Source organism: Arabidopsis lyrata (genome assembly GCF_000004255.2).
Source record: "Arabidopsis lyrata subsp. lyrata unplaced genomic scaffold ARALYscaffold_366, whole genome shotgun sequence".
NCBI classification, from domain to species: domain Eukaryota; kingdom Viridiplantae; phylum Streptophyta; class Magnoliopsida; order Brassicales; family Brassicaceae; genus Arabidopsis; species Arabidopsis lyrata.
In genome coordinates this window covers 1-8,942 of record NW_003302295.1, presented here as the reverse complement: position 1 = coordinate 8,942, position 8,942 = coordinate 1, and the positions used below count along the sequence as shown (strand labels likewise).

Genomic DNA, 8,942 nt, shown 5'->3' with positions numbered 1-8,942 from the left:
CACGCCGCCCCTCGCGACCGTCGCCACGTCACCGTAGAGAATCGGGACTCGGAGTCCGCAGAAATCCCTAGTCTGTGTTGAACCAGACCCTTTTTTGCTAAGTAAAACTTAGGCTTATCTTTCAAGAATGACCAGAGGTCTGAGCTCGGTTTCGAGAAAAAGTAGTTACGAGGTTCTTCTCGGTTTCACAGATTGCGAGATTATTCTCGGCTTCTTTGAAAGATGTTTAGAAGAATATAAACATTTTATTTGATTTAGAGACTGCACTCGAAGTTCGAGCTGCCTACGTACCCAAAGGTGGGGATCAAGTCTATCGTAGTTCGATTTACAATAATGAAAATAATAAAATACTTAAATAAAGTATCTCTTCAGATGAATGGAATTCCAAGCTCTTCGGACTGCTTTTCCTTCCATGTTTTCAAGGCGATAAACTCCGTTGCGAACTACCTGAGTAATTCGATAAGGACCTTCCCAGTTAATACCTAGCTTTCCAGCTCCATCTTCGGTAGTATTTTGCTGAACTTTGCGCAATACCAAGGTTCCAACGTCGAAGTGTCGACTTCGGACAGTCGAATTATAGTATCGAGCTGCGGCATTCTTGTAATTTTGCATTCGAATCAAAGCTCGATCACGCCGCTCCTCAATGGTATCAATAACGTCAACCATCATTTCGCTATTTGCTGCCTCGTTCTGCGGGTTATTCATCCGTCTCGGACTTGGCACAAATATTTCAGCAGGGATTACAGCCTCCATTCCATAAACTAATGAAAATGGTGTTTCACCTGTTGCACGCCTAGGAGTAGTGCGAATTGCCCAGAGAACACTTTGTAGTTCATTAAACCACGCTCCTTTGTGCGACTTAAGTTTTTTCTTCAAAGTGGACAAAACAGTTTTGTTCATTGCTTCAGCTTGACCATTACCCTGCGGGTAACGAGGCGTTGATCGACTGAGTCTGATTTGCCATTCTTCGCAAAAAGATTCGAATTGCCGCGAAATGAATTGAGGTCCGTTATCAGTAACGATCTCGTATGGCAAACCGTGCCTACAAATGATGTCCTGCCAAATGAATTTGCGAACTTGAACCTGAGTTATGTTTACGTAGGCTGCCGCTTCTACCCACTTCGAGAAATAATCGGTAAGAACCAGGACAAATTTCACCCCGCGCGTAGAAACATGAAGAGGCCCAATAATATCCATAGACCATTTCATAAACGGATAAGGCGAAGAGACTGATGATAATGGCTCGGTGGGTTGGTGAATTGAAGGTGCGTGCTTCTGGCACTGCTCGCATTTCCGCGCATACTCCTCGCAATCCGCGATTAATGTGGGCCAGAAATATCCGTACTTTCTTACTTTATAGGCCAAAGAGCGACCTCCGGAGTGATTTCCGCATACTCCGTCATGAATCTCTTTCACCACAGTACGGACCTGCTGTCCGAAAATACAGATCATGTCAGGACCCGAGATGCTTCTTCTGTAGAGGATGTCGCTCGAAATGCAGAAACGAGCACTTTTAGCTTTCAGTCTCCGTGCCTCCCACTTATCCGTGGGGAGAGTACCATTAAGGATGTATTCTCTGATGGGTATCCGCCAGTCTACCCCCCAATTCGGAAGCGGTAGCGCTGGTGGTACTGGTTCCGGATTTAGCGGTGTTCCGATTAGTGATTCTACTTCGGAGTTCTGCTCAGTCTCCTCGACCCTTTGTGGTTCTTGTTCCACACTCATCCTTCTTTGCATAGACCGTGTAGTCACAAAGTTCAGCTCTCCGGTGGCTATACTGGGATGTTCAATTACTTCGACAGGGATCATTCGGCTCACTGTTACTTCGGAACTCGACGCCAACGCCGCCAACGCATCTGCCGCTGAGTTCTCACTTCGCGGAATTCTAGCGAGTTCGAAACTTAGAAACTTTTTACTCAATTCCTGAACCTTAGCGAGGTAAGCTTCCATTCTACCATCTTTTGCTTCATAATCACCGGAAAATTGATTAGCAACGAGCTGCGAGTCGCAAAATGCCCGTAATTTTGTGACACCTATCCCAACCGCTAGACGAAGTCCTGCAAGGAGAGACTCGTACTCCGCCTCGTTATTCGACGCATTAAATGCGAGACGAAATGACTGTTCAATTACCTCACCATACGGGGATTGTAATCGGATACCGATCCCGGAACCCTGTTTTGAGGACGCGCCGTCCACATGAAGTATCCAAGGTCCTTCATTTTCTTTGACTTCCACGGAGTCCAGAGGTAGTTCGATCAGAAAATCTGTGAGGACTTGAAATTTCAAGCTTGTCCTTGTTCGGAACTGGACATCATACTCGCTTAGCTCAATTGCCCATTTAACCAATCTTCCTGACTGACTCGGACTATGCAAAATTGCCCTTAAAGGTTGCGTGGTTAGGATAATAACCGTATGAGATTGAAAATACGGTCTTAGTTTCCGAGCCGAAGTAATTACTGCCAGAGCTAGCTTTTCTATCATCGGATATCTTGACTCCGCTCCCGAAAAAGACTTGCTTACATAGAAAATCGGTCTTTCCTCGTTCCGATCCAATCGCACTAACACTCCACTTACTGCGCTGTCGGAAACCGATACGTACAAGAAAAGCTCTTCTCCGAACTCGGGTTTCGCTAACACAGGAGGTTTGGACAAATAATCTTTTAGATTTTTGAAAGCCTTTTCGCAATTCTCATCCCAGATGAAATTCTTGTTTGCTTTTCGGAGCAGATCATAGAATGGAAGACACCTATCGGTTGACCTCGAGATGAACCGGTTCAAGGCTGCTATCCGCCCTGTGAGTCGCTGAACTTCCCGGATGTTGCGAGGCGAAGTCATTGCCAGAAAAGCGTTCAACTGTCGCGGATTAGCTTCGAGTCCCCGCTCTGTGACAATGTAACCCAAAAACTCTCCCGAAGGAACTGCAAAAGTGCACTTGGTCGGGTTCAGCTTCATTCCGAACTTATTCAAAATTGCGAAGCACTGCTCTAGATGCTCAATATGCGAAGTGCTTGATATTGACTTTACCAGCATATCGTCAATATACACTTCCATCGTTTTACCGAGGAGATCTTTGAACATCATATTCACCAACCGTTGATAAGTGGCTCCGGCATTTTTCAACCCGAACGGCATGACTATATAACAGTAAGTTCCACGGTCCGTGATGAAAGCTGTCTTTTCCTGATCTTCCGGATTCATCAAAATCTGATTATACCCGGAAAAAGCATCCATAAAGGACATCATTTTGTGGCCCGTAGTTGACTCCACAAGTCGGTCGATGTGCGGAAGTGGGAAACTATCTTTAGGATAGGCTTTATTGAGATTGGTAAAATCTACGCAAACCCGCCATTTCCCATTTTTCTTCTTGACTACAACAGGGTTCGCCAACCAGTCCGGACATTTGACCTCGCGAATCAAACCGGCATCGAGCAGGCGCTGAACTTCGGCATTTACCGCCTCGGCTCGGTCTGGACCTAGTTTCCTGCGCTTTTGTTTTACTGGCTTGAAAGTCGGGTCAATGTTGAGCTCATGCGAAATGACCTTTGTATCGATCCCAGTCATCTCCTCAATTTTCCAGGCGAAGGTTCTTTGATTCCTTTTTAGGAAAGTTATCAGTTCGGCTCGGAGTGTTTCGCTTAATCCCGCTCCTATTTTCACAGTTTGATCTGGATACTCCTCATTAACTACCACTGGCTCCACGAGGTCACTGCTTATTTTTTTTACGGGATTTGCAGGCACCTCGAGCTGTGGTTGCTATTGAATTTTAAGCTTATGACTGGACATGTAACACATCCTCGCAGCTCGCTGACTTCCCAGGATTTGCTTCGCTCCGGACTTCGTAGGGAATTTCAAGCATTGATGATACGTTGAAGGTACTGCTTTCATCTCATAAATCCAGGATGTTCCCAAGATAACATTATAAGCAGCCGGACGATCGAACACCGTAAACTCAGTCATTTTGACTATGCCTTCTGCGCATACCGGGAGCACAATCGTTCCTAATGACATTGAAGTTTCGCTAGTAAAGGAAACCAAAGGCGATGGTGGCCCCCTTATATCTCGCTTCGATATCCCCATTCTTGTCAAAGTATCGAGGAAGATTAAATCCACCGAATTCCCAGTATCAATGAGAACCCGAGATACTTCGCAATGCGCAATATCGAGTGTTATGACCAGAGCGTCATCGTGTGGTTTGTCAAGTTGACTGGTTTCGCTTTCGGAGAATGTTACTTCGGGTAACTGTTCCTCAGTAAGCCTGGCCTTCTTGATAATCGGGGGGGGTTGCCCTCCGTTCGTGTTGCTTGATTGCACTTATGGAATCCCGAAAGAGCTTAGATCCCCCCATAATCACCTGGATTTGCTTCTTCGGTCCTTTAAAAACATCAGGGGACTGGATCCTTTTGGTTTTCTTGCTGGGAGGAGACGGTTCCTCTGTTGGTACTGTACGTTCCGACGGATGAGTTTGTTCGAGCTCCGAAACGTCGATTTCGGCTATTTCCCCAGATGCGAACTTGGCAGCCAGTAACCTTCCTAGAGCCTTGCAATCTTTCGTAGCATGCCCATTGACTTTGTGGATCTCGCAGTAGGCGTTTGGGTCACGAATCCACTTGTTACTCGGGAAAGCGCCGTTTTTGCTTTTTGGCGAGAAAGACTGCTTCGCAGGCGAATTCTTCGGAGAAACCTTTGGCTCCTCCCGACCTACTGAGAATGTGCTAGCTCCAGGCTTTCGAACTTCAGGTTGAACAGGCTTCTTCTGAGGAAGAAGTTGAGCAGGTTTTGGAGCTGCCTTGAACTTTTTTGCTAGAGCGGCCCGCTCTTCTTCCGCGTTTATCCAGTTCGTTGCCCGATGGAGGGCGTCTTGAATAGTGGCTGGTCGGTTAACAACCAACTCTTCCCGGAAACGGGATTCGTGCCATAAACCATTCTTGAGTGCAGCAATTGCTGCGGAATCAGACAGGTTTGGGATCTGGACCATAATCTCTTTAAAGGAGGTGATGTAAGTCCGGAGCGGCTCTCCGGCTCCCTGTGAGAGGTTCCACAGCTGGGCATCAGTTACATCGCTCTTGATGAAGTATCCGTACTGCATGATGAAAGCAGTGGATAGTTGCTTGAAGCTATCGATCGATCCTTCTTCTAGTTGAGTAAACCAGGTCAAAGCCGGCCCGGATAGGTTCTCGGCGAAGAGCTTGCATAAGCCTGCGTCTACTTCGTTGGGCTCCAAATGTACCCGACCTGCGGTCACCTGAAAAGACGCTAAAAATTCTTTGGGATCTCCCTTACCATCGTACCCCGGAAGTTTTACCTTCCTTTGGTCTCGAATTCGCAGGGCTACAATTCGTGGAGTAAAAGGAGTCCTTCTCGTCTCCTCGATCACTCTATCGACTTCGGGAGCCGAACTGGTGGCTTGGTGAACCCTCGAACTCATTTCCCGAATCTGATTTTGTAAGCTCTGGATTTCCGGGCTGAATGGAAGGTGAGGCGGATGGGACTCGGTTTGAGGATGGCGCGGGGTGCTGCCAAGATGAATGGGGAGAGGTGTTCTGGATGGAACAAAAGGACCGCCGGCCGAATTTGGAGGTGCTTGAGCCTGACGGGATCCATCTCCAGGTTCACTCTGAGAGCCAAGAGGCAAAGAAGATGGGAGTGCGTTGTTCGGGGAAAAGAGTCTAGGATCTTGAACCTCCGAAACGTTTGGACCATGAAAGTCCAAATGGCCGCGAGGTCCGCTGGTCCGCAAAGTTCCTGCAAGAAATGTATCAACCCGATCCGCATAAGCATTATGGGCTGACCTGATTTCGGAACAACTCGCTGTGAGGACTGCGATTTGGCTGCCGCTTTGCTCTTCAAATGCTGAAAGCTTCTCAGACAACGCAGTGGTGGCGAGCTGCTGCTGGTCGGTCTTCTCGGACAGATCTTTAAGCAACTTCTTGATCTCGTCGAGGACTGAAGCCGGATCCGCTACGTCTGACATCTTTCCGATTGATATTCTAGAGTAAAAGACTAGAAATCCCCTCCTTCTAGCGCCAAATTGTGGATGTCGGAATCCGCAATACAAGTTTTATGATGTATATCGGATCGTCTAGTCTAGCTAATTCGAACAACAATCGTCAAAAGAAAACAAGAGAGTCAAGTGTGTGTATCTGTTTATTGATCAAGAAAAAAAAGCCTCTCATTACAATGGTTTTTGTCTCCTATTTATAATTACATGATTTGAAACCGAAGTCGCTCGTCAAGCCGCAGATCTCGCCTCCATTATTGCTTCCGTTTCGAATCTTCCCGATCTCGCACATCCCGTACAATCCGCCTTTCATTTAACTCGCGGGATCTCGCCGTTTTACTCGAACTGGGCTTGAACTTATTGGGCCGCTCTTTTCGTCCCCTGGACCGGGCCGACGGCCCATTTCGTCTCACTGATCCACTATCTTTCCGGGCCGGATCCGAACTGCGGGATCCGACACCAACAATCTCCATTATGCTTCCCCAAGTAGAACCTAAATAGCAAAACCTCTTTAGCTATTCACGTTCGATTAAATTTTGTATGTTATTCTTCTCTCTTCTTCGTTTTTGTTTCTTAGATTAAGTTTCACTTTTTCTATCTAAAAGTTGGTTTGATTGATCAGGTGACGTTTAAGGAAGCGGACACAGCGATGAGGGCGTGTCAGAATATGAATCCTTAAAAATGATTCAAGATTCTTTTAAGCTAAATACTTAAAAATGATTGTTACTTCAAAACAGTTGTATAGAGATTGCTTTAGAGATGGCATAGCAGTGACAAGGTGTATTAAGCTGAAACACTAGAGTACTAAGGCATATGAGTAGTAAGGTTTAACACAAAATTTGTCTCAACAAATAGAAGTTTTATCAAGCTAAGGCATATGCATTTGGTCGTGTTCATCGATTCGAAACACATTTGTGCAAACGTTAGATAATATCAAAAGATAAGTTCTATTACATCCACAGTTTTTTGTGTGTGATATTTTAATTCATTATGCAACTCTCGACTCAAAATGTTATTTAACAATCTTTTTTGGTTTAATATTGTTAATAGCATTTAACAAATGACATATTTCGTATTGGCTTTTACAAAATTGTTAATTTACAAAAATTAGAAACAATCGGAAAAAAAACCCTGCGTGGGTATTCACCTAGTGTTTTTAAAAACTTGAAAGATGAGAACAAATCAAAAGAGGAAGATTCTACATTTTTTTCTTCTCCTGCAAGAAATTAAAGAAAATTTATTAAAGATCTTAGATATTATATTTGTTAAAATCAAAATCAGAAAGAAAAGCATACATAGAAAACATTAAACATGAAAATAAAAAAAAAAAACATATATGATGCAAACAATAACAAAACTTCAACCTTATAAAAATAACAAAACTTCAACCTTATAAAAATCGTAATTATTAAAATTGTTTATAAAATTTTTTTAAAATAACAAAATTCATTATTCTTAGCACCTTCCAAAAAAAAAATTGGGGAAAAAATCATGTCAACGTTTAAAAATAAATAAATTGGACTTTAAAAAAAAACATATCTAATGATAAACCACAAACTTTTGATTTTATAAAATATAAATTTTTACCTTTATTCTTAGAAATCTAAATTCTTCTAAAATTATGTTCTAAAAACAACAGAAAAATTAATGACACCTTTAACAATAAAAATGAATTTTTTTCTATCAAACTTTAGAGGCTTAACTCGCTCGCTCTAACGCATCACCTCGATGTTCATGACGAAGATGATAGTCTTTTTTAGTTTAGCTCGTTAAGAAATCTGTAGCACAATTAAAAAAAGATAGAGATTAGCAAAATTTTAGTAAAATTTAGTTATTAGATTATTTACATATAATGAATCTAAAACCCAGTTTGACCATAATCAAAAACGAAAAATACATACTTTTCGATGCACTGATCCCACTCTTAGTTGCCGTGAATGGCCGGTTACAATTGAACTGCAAAAAACAATACGAAATATATATTAGTGATACATATTTTGAAGAAATCTAGAATTTTCTAGTTGTAGAGAATTGAAAAGAAGAAAAAAAAACAATAAATATTTTAGCTAGAGAAAGAAACAACAAAGAAAGAACAAAGAAAGAGAAATCATCCAAGTTTTGTGTTTGGCGATGGTAAATGGAGTTTAGGTGTTTAGTATTTATAGGAAAACTAATTAGGTTTCGCTAATTCATAGAAATCTTCGGAAAAAAAAATAATAACTGCCACAAGATATCAGGGAGTAAATCTTTTATATTGTTAATTGGAATATGCTAGGATTATGCATTTATTTGAGTATTTAATATATTTCTATAATTCGTTGGGGATTTAAATATTAACTAACCCTAATTGTGTCGTTAAAGATAATATGTTGAGATTTTGGCAAGTTTGTTAAACGTGTAATCTTTAATTCAAATATTTAATGCTAATTCGCGAATAAAAAATTGAGATATTCTCTAAATTTTATACCAACTATTATTGGAAATGATTGATGACACAATTGCGATTTGGTAATATGCTATTTATTTAGATTAGTTGGTGCAATTAGTTACCTATTAACGTTATTTTAGGGATTCGCTTTTAGAATAATATAGATTTTATAGTTTTAATGTCATAAATTCATCATATTCTGTTGCCTAAATCAGAAAATATTACCAAAAAAGATTTTTTTGTGATATTAAATATGAAAAATGAATTTATTACTAATTAATGTCGTTTTTCTTTAAATACATTTTTTCTTTATAATTTCATAATATATATATATATATATATAGTTAAAATCTGGACATTTATTATGAGCATAAATATGAAAACGATTTCCCATTAAAATCGGCCATTTATTAGGGTCATTATTATGAAAGATTATTTACCATTAAAATAGGTAACTTATTTGTAATTAAAGAAACATTAAATGGAATTGTTATAGCAATTATACTCAAAAGATCG

At 41.4% G+C, this 8,942-nt stretch overlaps 1 long non-coding RNA gene across 1 annotated transcript; it reads right to left on the bottom strand.

Moving 5' to 3' along the window:
- Positions 1 to 7,155: 7,155 nt before the first annotated feature.
- Positions 7,156 to 8,215, bottom strand: LOC110225309. Its single transcript, XR_002329705.1, has 3 exons — positions 7,900 to 8,215; positions 7,702 to 7,776; positions 7,156 to 7,214 (listed from the first exon to the last, which is right to left on the bottom strand). It is a non-coding gene; the product is annotated as an uncharacterized LOC110225309 (long non-coding RNA).
- Positions 8,216 to 8,942: the final 727 nt, after the last annotated feature.